Source organism: Martes martes (assembly GCF_963455335.1).
Source record: "Martes martes genome assembly, chromosome: X".
In the NCBI taxonomy this organism is placed as follows: domain Eukaryota; kingdom Metazoa; phylum Chordata; class Mammalia; order Carnivora; family Mustelidae; genus Martes; species Martes martes.
In genome coordinates, this window is record NC_137897.1 from 46556413 (window position 1) to 46572499 (window position 16087).

Sequence of the window (16087 nt, forward strand, 5' to 3'; positions counted from 1 at the left end):
TAAAGAAACATCCATCCATTATTTTTTTTATTCAACAACGGATGGACACTTGTGTTGTTTCTACTATTTGGCTATTGGGAATAGCATCACTAAAAACATTCATATACAAGTATTTATATAGACACAATGTTTTCATTTCTCTTGAGTAAACACTTAGGAAAGTCATATAGTAACCTACTGCTTAACATTTTAAGGAAATGCCAGGCTGTTTTCCAAAGAGGCTGAACTGTTTTTCATTCCCATCAGGAGGGTGTGAGGGTTCCAGTGTCTCTACATCTTCACTAACACTTGTTATTATTTAGCATTTTTATTATAGCCATCCTTGTAGGTATAAAGTAGTGTCTCATTGGGGTTTTAATTTGCATTTCCCTAATGCAATGAGTAATGATGTTGAGTGTCTTCTTGCACTTAATAATTATTTGTATTTCTTCTTTGGAGAAATGTGTATTCAGTTAATTTGCTCATTTTTAGTTATATTTTTCTTCTTTTTTATCATAAGATTTTTAATGTTCTCAACCTAATAACCAACTGAGAAAAAGGCACCGATGTTTTCATACTTCTCTCATGTTGAAAAAAGCCATTCTTGTGAGCAATGAATCAGATCCTGCTTGATGTTGTGGTCCTATCGGTTCCAGCTCTAACTGTTCAGCAACTTCTTGTAAACCAGCTTTGAGATTTTTGTAGCACTTCATGAAGTAATTCACATCTAAATGACAGGAAAAATAATCAAAGGATCTCAAAGAAGTCATGTTCTTCTTCAGGCAAGTTAGAGTTTGTCAGGATTTTGATTAAATAGCCAAAGTCATAATCACTGTGAAATAATCATTTGCCCTCTTTGCAGAGGATCACTCCTGAGGTCATAAGAAGTTCTGCAAAGTACTGGGTCTCAATTCCTTCCTCCTCAGGTTTTTTAAACTGGATGCCAGATGATGTTAGTAGCTCTATAGAGTTCTGGGCATACATGTCCTCTGTCAAATTAAATTTAAAATTAAACTGCAAAGTTGAAGTTCCCGGAGGATAGTCTTCTTGCTCATTCATAAATGTCAGTCCTAGCTAAATTATATTTGGTTAGTCTACACTGCATTTTTGTACTTGTGTCACTGAACTTGTATTCCTCCTCCTTGCCACAGAGATAGCAACCAGTTGTGGTGACGGTGGTGGAAGGAACAGCAGCAGTGGGTGCCTCATAGACACCTCACGTCCAGCAAGGGAGAAAGAGGAGTCAACGCTGTGCCCCATCCTGCTGTGCTGTCATTTCATGCACCTATAGTTTTCTTTTTCTTATTGAGTTACAAGTATTCTATAAATTTTCTGTATAAATCCCTTATCAGATACATGATTTACAAATGTTCCCTCTTTTTTTTTTTCTTTCTTGATAGGATCTTTTGAAATACATGATTTTTACATTCTGAGGAAGTTTTTAAAAAAGATTTTATTATTTGAGAGGGAGAAAGCATGAGTGGGGGGGATGGCAGAGGGAGAGGGAGAAACAGACTCCCCACTGAGCAGGGAGCCCAGCATGGGACTCAATCCCAGAAACCTGGGATCATGACCTGAACAGAAGGCAGACACTTTAATTGACTGAGCCACCAGGCACCTAAATTCTGGGGAATTTTAATCTATTGTTTTCTTTTGTTGCTTGTGTGTGTGTGTGTGTGTGTGTGTTTTAATGAATTTTTCTTTAATTTGATTCATTAGAGCAAAATGGATGTCCTAAAACAAAATCCCCCTGAAACTCAGGCTTCATAACTGAAACTCAGTTATGTCTCCTGCCCTTGAATGTAATGACTTTATGAACAAGAGGTCATGTAGTGCCCAGGGTCTGGCACTTCAGGGAATATCTGTGGTGTGTGCTGTGAACTCTGCTGTTCTGTTTTGGCTTTTATCCCTCAGGCCAATAGTTTGCAGACCTACTCTTGCCTACTGTGGGTAGTATTTGCTCCCTGGCCTGAATGGGGCAACTTTTATCCAAGTGGGCTCTGGTCTTCCTGTGTAATGAAACTTGACACCAGCTCCACAAGAACTGAGGCCTGGAAATACTCGGGTTGTTTGATGTGGTGTGATCAGGGGTTTGTCCTGGTCTTTTGGGGCAGGAGGCCTTTGCTTTGGGACTGAGGCAAGCTAGACTGAAAAGTGTAGACCACCAGAGTGCAAGGGTGTGTGGCTTAGTGTATGTAAGTTAAGCAGCTAGTGTAGGTACAGTTGGGCTTTGCACTTCCTGCAGGTGGCTCTGTGTTTATCCTGGGGTCTGGGGGAAGGCAATGGTGTCAGCCAGCTCCTTTGTTCCTAGTGAGGTATTTCCATTAAAGCTGTTTTCAAGTCATACTCCAAGAAGAGTGAATTTTCTCCCTACTATATGCCCAGGCATTCTTCAGATTGCTGATTCTGTGCTCTCTGATTCCAGGTTGTTGGCCTGTCTTCTCTTCAAGAGCAGTGCAGTGCCCTCCAGGCTCTAACTCAACTGTCTGCTGACTTTTAAAAGGTTAGAATTTAAGCCCTGCTGTTTGCAAGTTCAACTGTTCAAACTGCTCTTTGGATTTTGAAATTCAACCCCTCTTGTTTTCCAAGCCAATGACTTTGAGGAAATGTTTTCCTTGTGTGTTCTCTGAACACTCTTCTCTTTCTCTTGCCCTTCTCTCTGACAAGGGCTCCCTCCCCTCCACAACACTTGCAATGTTTCTTCCCTAAACCATGTTTCCATACTTCTTACCTTCTTTGATGTGGCCTCTTTTCTACCTTTAGTTGTTGGGTCTGGCCAGCAAACACCAAGGTGGTGAATGGAAAGATTACTTCACACACTTTAGTAGGAGAAAGGAGAGATCATGGGGACCAGATGCTCTAGTGGTGAAAGGCCCAGAGCCACACTCTGCCTCCAGTTTTATTGTGAATGTTATCAATACATCAAAGGCATATGAAAAAACAAAAAAGATTATGAAACTTTTATAATCCAGACAGTGACATAGGGAGTATCCTGTGATTAGAACAAGCTATGCTCATGATGCACATGCAGGGAAAGAATATGTGACCACCAAAGATAAATGTTTTTCCTAAGCATCTATTCCCCAGATGAGTACATTGAGCTGCATCAAGGATCTAGCTATTTTCAACCCAGAAACTGCAAAGGAGACCCAGGAGGCCCAGTTTTCCACATACTCCTCCTTTTCTTTTCAATTACTTTCACCCAAAGAAGCACATATTTATTAAATCTTATCTAGCTAGCATTATGAATTCCCACATTTCCCCCTTTTCTATTCTTTGTAAATAGGAGGTCTTGCTGTACTTATGCCAGGCACAGTCCCTGGGTTTCTCCTACTTGGGAAAGTGCTTTCACTCCAAATTCGCAGACTATGAGAAGAAGTAACAAACAAGTAAAAAAAAAATAGATTGATAAGTCCTCATTTGCTATAGGAAAACCAGTTTTTTGGGTTAAACCATTGTAGATTGTCAGAGAGAATACCCCAGTCATTAATGGTGGTGGGAGAAGCTAAAATTTATTACTTTAAGTTTTGAATATCTAAAGTTACATTGTCATAAAGGGAACCTTGAAGATACTTTTTAACTATTTCCCTTTCATATTGAGTGCTGTTCCAGTGTAAAGGTGTTACACAAATGATTTTATGGGCTCAATCACAATTAAGATTTTGACCAAAAACCAGGGCATCTTGGTTTTCTCCCAAGTATTCTATTGCTGCTTCCATCAATTGGAGTCTTCCCAACAATTTTTGATTGTCTGTTGTAGAAAAAATTCTTGAGTTACATTATATGCAACTTGATCAATACATTGGGCAGTTTGGATGGTATGGGTGAAGACAGCTTTGGCAATACTAGTGGCCATCAAAATGGAGACAGCTGCTACAATACCTGCTATGAGTAGGCCTAGGAACCTGCATGGCCTTTTAAATTCACTAAGTGCCTGATTAAGAAAATTGAGCAATTTAGATTCCCCCCAAGGCCTGTTAAGTTTGACAGGGATAAAGGCAAAAGGCTGTCTTTTTGAAACAAAGATGTGAGTAGCTTTGTGGTAAATAATGTAATTACTCAGGCAAGTTGCACAATATGCATTTTGCCTGTTGGCAGTCTTGATAACGTAGAGTCCATCCTCCTTCGATAGGGAGATATTGGCTCCAAATAAGAAAATATAAGGGTGTGGTATACAGAGTTGAATATGATCAGTAAAGTTCTTATGAAAAATCATGGAGTAATTACCTGAGGAATTGTAGTACTTTTCATGCTGCACAACGAGGGGGGGGGTGTGGAATATATATCCTAGCCTCCAGAGGGACAAATGACTTGGTAGGGGCTCTATCTGGGGAAGTAGAGAGATAAGTCCTCCTTCATGCCAGATCATAGGAGAAGCTTCTCTGCAGATCCAGCTTGCTTTGTTAGCAGGATGGACTTTAATCTCTGTCTAATTAGCCATTAAATGTCCTCTTGGACTCCAGTTTGTAATAGTATGATTATCTAGATTTAGAACATGGGGATTAAGGGGCAAGGTGGTGGCAGAGTAGGGGCTCCTTGTTTCATCTGGTCCCTCAAATTTAGCTGAATACCTATCAAACCATTCTGAACACATACAAATTCAACCTGAGATGTAAGAAGATTTATCTGAATCCCCACAAGCATAAAAAATGACTACTTTTTGCAAGGTAGGAGGTGCAAAACCTTGAGTCTTTAGGGATAAGTGAAGGGGAGAGGGAACCTCCATAAGCTGGCCATCAGAAAGTGATATAACACTGGAGCAAAAAAAAAAAAAAAAATCGATCCTTGGAAATCTGCTCTAGTGAGAGGAATCCTCTTCAGAAAAGGGCAGAAAGGTGAATAGGACAGGATCCTAGGTGTATCATTGTGGTCCCAGGATTCCAGTAGAGTCAGAAAGAATGGGTGATCCTGAATGGATAGGGTGCTCAAGCAGTGGAGCAGGGAGACTGATGATGTTCAGAAGCCCAGAGAGGACTTTCAGTTCTGGTTACCATAAACCATGAGCCAAGCTGGTAGGGTGACCGCCCTCTGCCTGACCACCCTGAAAAGGACTAGAAGGTGTGGACCATCTAACATCCTAGTGGATATACAAAACGGCTTGCACCCATGGCAGGGACAGTTCTCAGGGCAATGTGGCCCATGAAGGGACTCTGGGACAACACCCAGCATGACCTGGGACCTGTGGAAGAGGATACATGCATGAGCCCAAGGCCACTGACAGTTGCAGAGTCACAAGGTACAGAGACACTCTTGGCTTCTTCTAACCCCACCAGGAGAAGTGCAGCTGGCAGGAGCTGCAGAATTTGGTGGCTTGGCACACAAAGAGTCCATGCCCACACCTGGGCAACAACTCTCAGGGCATTGTGACCCTTGAAGGGACACTGGGACAGCACACAGCATGACCAAGGAGCAGTGGAAGAGGTTGCACATGTGAGTCTATGGTTATTGGCAAATGCAAAGTCACAAAGAATAGAGATGCTGACACATCCCTATGATTATTCTGGGAGAGGTGTGGCAAGCATGAATTGTGCAAGTCTGTGGATTTTGTTACTCACCAAAGTAGAGACTAATTGACCTGGGTGGGGGAGACCAAGACATTGTGGCTCTGGGTTGGAGATTCCTGAATGGCCATATTTGCTCTGACCCTCTAAAGAGATGAAGAAAGATGCCAAGGAACAAAGGCCAAGCAGCCAACCAGCTCATATAAACTCCATCCTCCTGATAAGAGGTGGGACAACTCACCCAGACAAAGATGCCTTAGAAGCCTAGCAGAAGGCCCCTCCCCCAGAAGACAGATTGAAAGAGCAGGTGAATGATAAGCTAATTTCCCCTAGGACTGTAAAACTCCAGTGCTGGGGGAAAATAATAGAGTGAGATCCAAGGGTTCCCTCAACACTCATTTATACTCAGGCTAAATGTTACATTTATTTTTTATTTTATTTTTATTTTATTATTTTTTAGTTTCTTTTCTTATTTTCTCTTATTCTTATTCTCTCTTAAAAAATTCTCTTAAAAAAATTCTCTCTTAAAAAAAATCTGTTCCCATTTCAAATAGATTCTTATTTTCCAACATATGTTTTTAAGTCTCTTCTTAACTTTTATGTTTTTCACATATATGTTTTATAGATTTATGCTCCATATTAACCCATTTCTCACTCTATTCAATTTTATCTTGATTTTTTATATATATGTATATATACACATACATATATATGTATATATGTACATATACATATATATGTATATATACACACACACATATATATGTATATGTGTACATATATATATACATATATATATATATATATATATATATATATATTCTGATTTCCTTGCAATTTTGGGATATAGTGTCTTCTAACATAGAGACCAAAAATAAATCAGTAACAGGAAGATCACCCTACTTTGCCCATGCTGAGAGATTATAATCTCTTTCCCCACCCTCCTCTTGTTTTTTCTTTCTTTACTTTTTTCTTTCTGTTTTATTGTTTTGAATCACCTTGGCTTTCTGGCTTGTCTGTGGTAGTTTTTGACCACTTCAGATTTTTTCTAAAGTGTATTTCACTTGGGTAGTGGTTGATATTCTGGACTCTGTCCATTCACTTAACCATCCCTCAACAGAATGTCTAGAAGGAGGAATTCCCAACAAATAAAAGAACCAGAGAAAATGTGTGTCACAGAACTAATGGATATGGATATAAGCAAGATGTCAGAAATAGACTTCAGGATAGCAATCATGAAGTCAATAGCTAGACTTCAAAAAATCATTAGTGATAATATAGAATCTCTAAGGGCACAAAATATTGAATAAGGCTGAACTTTAAAATGTTATGAATGAGATGCAATCTAAACTAGATACTCAAACAGCCAGGGTAAATGAGGCAGGAGAACAAATTAGTGATCTACAAGATAAGCTGATAGAAAGCAAGGAAGGTGAGAAAGATAGGGATAGGCAGGTAGTAGCGCATGAAAATAGACTTGGAGAGATCAATGATACTGTGACACATTCCAGTGTCAGAATTATTAGGGTCTCCAAGGGGTGGAGTAAGAGAGAGGACTAGAAGGTATATTTGAGCAAATCATAACTGAGAACTTCCCAAATTCATGTCCAAAGGCAGCAAGGATCCCTCCCCAAAATCGATAAAAATAGATCAACACCCTGACATATAATAGTGAAGCTTGCAAATCTTAAAGCCAAGAAAGCTATCCTGAGAGCAGCTAAGGGGAATATATTTCTTACATACAGAAGGAGGAGCATCGGAATGATATCAGACCTATCTACTGAGACCTGGCAAGCCAGAGAGGGCTAGCAAGACGTATTCAGTGTACTAAATGAGGAGAACATAGAATACTTTATCCAGGAAAGCTCTCATTCAAAACAGAGAGGTAAAGAGATTCCAGGACTGGGAGAAGCTGAAAGAATATGGGACCTGCAACAAATATTAAGGGGGATTCTATAAATGAAGAAAGACATCAAGGGTAATATAGACCAGAATTTAACAGAGATCATCTATAGAAACAGGGTCTGTACAGGCAATATGACAGCACTAAATTCATATCTTTCTATAATTATTCTCAATGTGAATGGGCTGAATGCTCCTATCAACAGACACAGGGTGTCAGATTGGATAAAAAAGCAGGAACCATCCATATGCTGTCTACAGGAGACTCATTTTGAACCTAAAGATACCTCCAGATTAAAAGTGAGGGGATGGAAAACCATTTTTCATGGCAACAGACCTCAAAGAAACCTGGGGTAGCAATTCTCATATCAGACAAATCAGATTTTAAGCCAAGGACTGTAAGAAGAAATGTAGAGGGACATTTTTCATACTTAAAGGGTCTATCCAACAAGAAAATCTAATAATTATAGATATCTATGCCCCTAACATGGGAGCAGCCAACTACACAAACCAACTAATAATGAAAATAAAGAATCATATTGATAATAATACATTAATAGTAGGAGACTTCAATACTCCACTCACAGCAATAGATAGATCATCTCAGCAGAAAATCAGCAAAAAAAACGAGAGCTTTGAATGACATATTGGACCAGATTGACTTTGTAGACATACACAGAATAGTCCATCCTAAAACAACAGAATATTCATTCTTCTCGAATGCACATAAAACTTTCTCCAGAATAGATCATATACTGTATCACAGATCAGGTCTCAATAGATACCAAAAGATTGAGGTGATTCCCTGCATATTTTCCAGACCACAGTGCTTTGAAACTGGAACTTAATCACAAGAAGAAATTTGGGAGAAATGAACACTTGGAGGATAAAAAGCATCCTGCTAAGAAATGAATGGGTCAACCAGGAAATTAAAGAGGAACTTAAAAAATTCATGCAGACCAATGGAAATGAAAACACACATTGGTTCAGAACCTAAGGGATACTACAAAGGTGGTCCTTTGAGGAAAGTACATAGCTATCCAGCCTCTCTCAAAAAGTTAGAAAAATACTAAATACACAAGCTAACCTTACACCTATAGGATCTGGAGAAAGAACAGCAAATAAGGTCTAAATCAAGCAGAAGAGAAATAATAAAGATCAGAGCAGAAATAAAAGAAATAGAAACTCCTAGAACAATAGAACAAATCAACAAAACTAGAAGTTGGTTCCTTGAAACAATAAAATCGGTAAACCTCGGGTCAGACTTATCCAAAAGAAAAGACCAAAATCAATAAAATCATGAATAAAAGGGGAGAGATCTTGACAAATGCCAAGGAAATAGAGACAACTGTTAGAAATTATCAGCAGCTATATGCCAACAAACTAGGCAATCTGTAAAAAAATGGATGCCTTCCTAGAAACATAAACTCCCAAAGCTGAAACAGGAAGAAATAGACAATCTGAACAGACCAATATCCAACAAGGAAATTGAGAGAGTAATCAAAAACCTCCCAAAAAGGGGTACCTGGGTGGGTCAGTCATTGAGCATCTGCCTTCAGCTCAGGTCATGATCCCGGGGTCCTGGTGCTCCAGGCTCGCATCAGACTCTCTGCTTGGCGGGAAGCTTGCGTCTTCCTCTCCCACTCTCCCTCCTTGTGTTCCTTCTCTCGCTGTCTCTCTCTCTCTCTCTCTCTGTTAAACAAACAAACAAACTCCCAAAAAACAAGAGTCCAGGGCCATATGGAGTCCCAGAATTCTATCAAACATACATTTATTTATTTATTTATTTATTTATTTATTTATTTATTTATACTTTTTTTTTTCTCCAAGATTCATCATTTATGCATCACACCCCATGCTCCATGCAATATGTGCCCTCCTTAATACCCACCACCAGGCTTACCCAACCTCCCAACCACCTCCCTTCCAAAACCGACAGTTGTTTCTCAGAGTCCACACTCTCTTATGGATCATCTCCCCCTTCAATTTCCCCCAACTCCCTTCTCCTTTCCTTCTTCCAAAGTCCTTCGTGTTGCTCCTTATGCTCCACAAGTAAGTGAAACCATATGATATTTGACTCTCTCTGCTTGACTTATTTCACTCAGCATAATCTCCTCCAGTCCCATCCATATTGATGCAAAAGATGGGTATTCATCCTTTCTGATGGAGGTATAATATTCCATTGTATATATGGACCATATCTTCCTTATCCATTCATCTGTTGAAGGGCATCTTGGCTCTTTCCACAGTTTGGCGATTGTGGCCATTGCTGCTATGAGCACTGGGGTAGGAGATGGTCCTTCTTTTCACTACATCTATATCTTTGGGGTAAATATCCAGTAGTGCAATTGCAGGGTCATAGGATAGCTCTATTTTTAATTTCTTAAGGAATCTCCACACTGTTTTCCAAAGTGGCTGCACCAACTTGCATACCCACCTACAATGTAAGAGGGTTCCCCTTTCTCCACATCCTTTCCAGCACATTTTGTCTTCTATCTTGTTAATTTTGATAAATGGTATATATTTTTTAATTTCTCTTTTATTCGGTCTATTAGAAAAGTAACTGTTTTCTGTGGTTTGATTTTGTATCCTTCCACATTGCTCAATTGCTGTATGAGTTCTACCAATTGGGGGGTGAAGACTTTTGGATTGTCCACATAAAGTATCATGTCAACTGTGAAGATAGAGAGTTTGACTTCTTTACCAATTTGATTGCATTTTATTTCTTTTTGTTGTTTGATTACTGAGGCTAGGACTTCTAGTTCTATGTTGAATAATAGTGGTGAGAATGGGCATCCTTGTTGTGTTCCTCACTTTAAAGGAAAAGCACTCAGTATTTCTCCATTGAGAATGATATTCACTGCTCATTTTTCATAGATGGTTTTTATGATGCTGAGATTTGTTCCCTCTGTCCCTATACTTTGAAGAGTTTTAATCAAGAAAAGATGCTGTATTTTGTCAAATTTTTTTTTCTGCATGTACTGAGAGGATAATATGGTTCTTGTCTCTTCTTCTGTTAATGTCCTCTATCATGTTGATTGATTGTGAATGTTGAACCACCATTACAGACAAGGAATAAGTCCCATCTGGTTGTGGTGAATAATCCTGTTAGTGTACTGCTGGATCTTATTGGCTAGGATCTTGTTGAGTATTTTGGCATTTGTGTTCATCAGGGATATTGTTCTGTAATTCTCCTTTTTGATGGGCTCTTTGTTGGTTTTGGAATCAAGGTAATGCTGGCTTCATAGAATGAGTTTGAATGTTTTCATTCTGTTTCTATTTTTTGAAACAGCTTCAGTACAATAGGTATGATTTCTTCTTTAAATATTTGGCAGAATTCCCCTGGGATGCTATCTGGCCCTGGACTTTTATTTTTCGGGATGTTTTTGATTACTTTTTAAATTTCCTTGTTATCGATCGATCTGTTCAGATTGTCTATTTCTTCTTGTATCAGTCTTTCTAGTTTATAATTTTCCAGGAATGCATCCATTTCTTCCAGATTGCCTAATTTGTTGGCATATAGATGCTGATAATAATTTCTAACAATCGTGGCTATTTTCTTGGCATTGATTGTGATCTCTCCTTTCATTCATGATTTTATTGATTTAGGTCCTTTCTCTTTTCTTTTGGATAAGTCTGGCCAGAGGTTTGTTGATCTTGCTAATTCTTTCAGAGAAACAGATTCTGGTTTTGTTGAACTGTTCTCCTGTTCTTCTAGTTTCTAGCCCATTGATTTCTGCTCTAATCTTTATTATTTGTCTTCTCCTACTTGGTTTAGGCTTCAATTGCTGTTCTTTGTCCAGCTCTTATAGGCGAAATGTTAGTTTGTGCATTTGAGATTTTTCTAATTTTTTTGAGAGAGGCTTTGATGACTATGTCCTTCCCTCTTAGGACCAACTTTGCAGTATCCCATAAGTTTTGAACCAATGTGTTTTCATTTCCAGTGGATTGCATGAATCATTTTAGTTCTTCTTTAATTTCCTGGTTGATACAGTCATTCTTTTTTTTTAATTATGTTCAATTATCTGACATATAATGCATCATGAGTTTTGATGTAGTGAGTGTTCAATAATTCATTAATTTATTATAACACCCAGTGCCCATCACCACATGTGCTTTCCTTAATACCCATCACCCAGCTATCCCATCCCTCCTCCCCCTCCCTTCTGTGATCCTCAGTTTGTTTCCTAGAGTCTAGAGTCTTTCATGAATTTTTTCCCTTTGTGATTTCTTCCTATTCCGTTTTCCCTGCCTTCCCCTGTGGTCCTCCACACTATTCCTTATGTTCCACATATGAGTGAAACTATATGATAATTGTATTCTTTAGCAGGACACTCTTTAACCTCCAAGTGTTTGAGCTCCTCCAAATTTCTTCTTGTGTTTGGGTTCTAGTTTCAAAACATTGTGGTCTGAAAATACGCAGGGAATAATCTCAGTCTTTTGGTATTGGTTGAAACCTGATTTGTGACCCTGTATGTGGTGTATTCTATTGAAAGTTCTGTGTGAACTCGAGAAGAATGAGTGTTCTGTTGTTTTAGGGTGGAATGTTCTTTATATATCTAAGAATTCCATCTTGTCTAATGTGTCATTCAAAGCTCTTGTTTCTTCATTGATCTCTGAGATGATCTGTCCATTGCTGAGAGTGGAGTCTTCAGGTCTCCTATGATTAATGTATTATTATGAATATGTTTCTTTATTTTGGTTATTAATTGGTTTATATAATTGCCTGTTCCCATGTAGGGGCAGCAATATTTACAATTGTTAGATCGTGTTGGATAAACTCTTTAAGTATGATATAGTGTCTGTCTACATCTCTTCTTTGGTTTAAAATCTAATTTGTCTGATATGGGAACTGGTACTGTAGCTTACTTTTGAGATTCATTGGCATGATAAATTGTTCTCCATCCCCTCACTTTCAATCTGGAAGTGTCTTTAGGTTAAAAATGAGTCTTTTGTAGACAGCATATGGATGGTTCCTGCTTTTTTATCCAATCTGACACCCTGTGTCTCTTGATAGGAGCATTCAGCCCATTCACATTGAGAATACCTATTGAGAGATATAAAATTGGTGCCATCGTATTGCCTGCAAAGACCCTGTTTCTATAGATGATCTCTGTTAAATTCTGGTCCATATTACCCTTGGGGTCTTACATCTTTTATAGAATCCCCCTTAATATTTATTGTGGGTTCCATATCCTTTCAGTTTCTTCCAGTCCTGGAAGCTCTTTTTCTCTCTGTCTGTTCTGAATGAGAGCTTTGCTGGATAAAGTATTCTTGGCTCTATGTTCTCCTCATTTAGTACACTGGATATGTCTTGCCAGCCCTCTCTGGCTTGTCAGGTCTCAGTGGATAGGTCTGATGTTAATCTGACACTTTTCTGATGATGCATAAAAATCCCTTCCCCTGAGCTGCTCTCAGGATAGCTTCTTTGGCTCTAAGATTTGCAGGCTTTGCTAATATATATTGGGATGTTGATCTATTTTTATTGATTTTGGTAAGGGTCCTATCTGCCTCTTGGACATGAATACTAGTTTCATTCTCTAGATTATGGAAATTCTCAGCTATAATTTGTTCAAATATACTTTCTAGCCACCCCCCACCCCTCTCTTCACCTCCTCGGGATTCCAATAATTCTGACATTGGAATGTTTCATGGCATTATTAATCTCTCCAAGCCTTCTCTCATGGGCTAATTGCTGTCTATCTGTGTTTCCCTCACTTTTTTTCCTTTCCTTCAGCTTATCTTCTAGATCACTGATTCTCTCTCCTGCCTTATTTACCCTAGCTGTTAGAGTATCCAGTTTGGACTGCTCTCATTCATAACATTTTAAAATTTGGCCTAAATTGATCTCATTTTTGCCCTTAGAGATTTTATATTGTCATATTGCTCTTTTCAAGCCTACCTATTGACTTTATGATTGCTAATCTGAAGTCTATCTCTGACATCTTTCTTATATCCATATCCATTTATCTGTGGCAGAGGACATTGTCTCTGGTTCTTTTCATTTTTGAGGGTTCATCCTCCTAGTCCTTCTGTTGAGGCATGGTTCAGTGAATGAACAGAGTCCATGATATCAACCAGAACCCAAGCAAGATGCACCCTAGCAAAATTTGGAATGTTTGGAAGCCACCACTGAAAAACAAAGCCAAAACGAACCACAAGAATAAAGTTAAAAAAAAAAGAAAAAAAGAAAAGAAAAAAAATGGTGAGGAGAAAAGAGAATATAATCTCTCATTGTGGACAAAGAAAGCTGTTCTAATTGTTCCTGAATGTATTTTGGTCTCTGTGTTAGAAGACACTGAATTAGAAAATTGCAATGAAATTAAAACTTACATTTAGTGTCATTGTATTGCTTGTGTGTATGTATGTATACCTGGACCTCAATAGATGATTTTCCCCTGGTGTTAGAATTTTACAGTCTTGTAGAATCCAGAGGCTTGTCATCCACCTATCTGTCAAGAATGTCTTATGGGGAGGGGACTGCCATGATATTTCTTAGGTAACTGCCCTCAGGCAGATTTGCCCCACCCCCTGCTAGAAGGATGGACTCAATGGAAACTGGTCCTCTGTGTGGATTTTGTTACCTGGAGGTTTTCCACACCTCCTCAGAGGATCAGAACAAAAACAGCTGCACCCAAACCTCTGGTCCAGAGCTGAAAGATCGCAGTCTGTCCTCTTTAATAAGTCCTCCGGGACAAACAATCTCCACTCTGTCTGCACCTCAGAAATCTGCAGCCTCCTGCTGTGTGTGACCACAGCAACTATCTCAGAGGTAGTTCCAAGGGTCCAGGAGTGCCACTGCCCTTTGTGATTCTAAAACCATGAGCAGCCTCAGGCTCTCACATGCACCTGAAGCTCCTGGATCATGTCTGGTGCCATTCTAGTGTCCTTTCTGGGCCACTACGGTCCTGCAAGTTTTTACCAGGTCAGGCACAGGTTATGGACTTTTTAGGCTGCTTAGGAAAAGAGCAATTATCTACTTGCCTGTCTTGTGGTTTATCACCATCCAATCTGATCATCCCTTCTTGGGCTCATTGAACGTAACCTGCTTCCCAGCTCCATTGCTCAGGCACTCTATCATTTCAGGGACCCCCCTTCACTCTGTGTCTCCTTGTATCCCAGGACCACAGTGTCCTACCCAGTATTCTTCCTTTTCATTTCAGAGCCCCTTTCAGAGTGGGATGCCTCAAACTAGAGCAGATTTCTAAGGGTTCTGATTTTGCGCTCCAGCATTATAGCACTTTCCAGGAGTCAGCTTATGGACCCTTCTTCCCCCCTTCTGTTTATCTTCTGATATCTTCCAACAGATTCTCATATCTCCCTTCAGATATCTCCCACACATCTTACCTTGCAGAAAGCAGTGTTCTTCTGCTTGGAGAGATCCAAATATATATTCTTACATCTCAGGCTGATTTCGTAGGTGTTCAAAATTGTTTGAAAGATATCCAGCTAAATTCAGAGGACCAGTTGAAACTGTGTTCCCTTCTCCTCCACCATCTTGCCTCCCTCCTCATGACATCTTGTTTTTCCATTTGTGTGTCAATGGACATCTGGGCTTTATCCATACTTTGACTATTTTGGACATTGTTACTATAAACATTTTGGTGCATATGCCTCTTTGAATCACTATTTTTTTTATCCTTTGGCTAAAAACTGAGTAGTGCAAATCCTGGGTCATAAGATAGTTCTCTTTTCATATTTTTGAGGGATCACCATAATATTTCCCACATTGACTGCACCAGTTTGCATTATCCCCAACAGTGTAAGAGGTTCCCTTTGTCCAAATGCACTCCAATATCTATAGTTTCCTGATTTGTTAAATTTAGCCTGTCCAACCAGTGTGACATGATATCTTATGATGGTTTTGATTTTTATTTCCCTAAAATAAGTGATATGGAGCACTTTTGCATCTGTTAGTCATTTGTATGTTTTCTTTGGAGAAATGTCTGTTTATACTTTCTGCCCATTTCTTAACTGGATTTTTTTTTTCACGTGTTGAATTCAATATGCTCTTTATAGATTTTGAATACTAGCCCTTTCTCTTTCTTTTTTAAAATTTTAATTTATTTTTTAAAATTTCTTTTCAGTGTTCCAGAATTCATTGTTTATGCAACACACCCAGTGCTCCATGCAATACGTGCCTTCTATAATACCCACCACCAGGCTCACCCAAACTCCCACCCCCTTCCCCTCCAAAACCCTCAGATTATTTCTCAGAGTCCACAGTCTCTCATGATTCATATCCTCCTCCAATTTTCCCCAACTCCCTTCTCCTCTCTCCCTATGTCCTCCATGTTATTCATTATGCTCCACAAATAAGTGAGACCATAAGATAATTGACTCTCTCTGCTTGACTTATTTCACTCAGCATAATCTCTTCCAGTCCCATCCATGTTGATACAAAAGTTGGGTATTCATCCTTTCTGATGGAGATGTAGTACTCCATAGTATATACGGACCACATCTTCCTTATCCATTCGTCCGTTGAAGGGCATCTTGGTTCTTTCCACACTTTGGAGACTGTGGCCATTGCTGCTATGAACATTGGGGTACAGATGGCCCTTCTTTTCACTACATCTGTATCTTTGGGGTAAATAACCAGTAGGGCAATTGCAGAGTCATAGGGAAGCTTTATTTTTAATTTCTTAAGGAATCTCCACACTGTTTTCCAAAGTTTTAGTAGCCCTTTTTCTGCTATGTCCTTT

The 16087-nt window shown here is 39.1% G+C and overlaps 1 pseudogene across 1 annotated transcript; it reads right to left on the reverse strand.

Moving 5' to 3' along the window:
- Positions 1 to 551: 551 nt before the first annotated feature.
- Positions 552 to 1047, reverse strand: LOC308337663 (CCR4-NOT transcription complex subunit 7-like; annotated as a pseudogene). Its single transcript has one exon. The product of its transcript is annotated as a CCR4-NOT transcription complex subunit 7-like (transcript).
- Positions 1048 to 16087: the final 15040 nt, after the last annotated feature.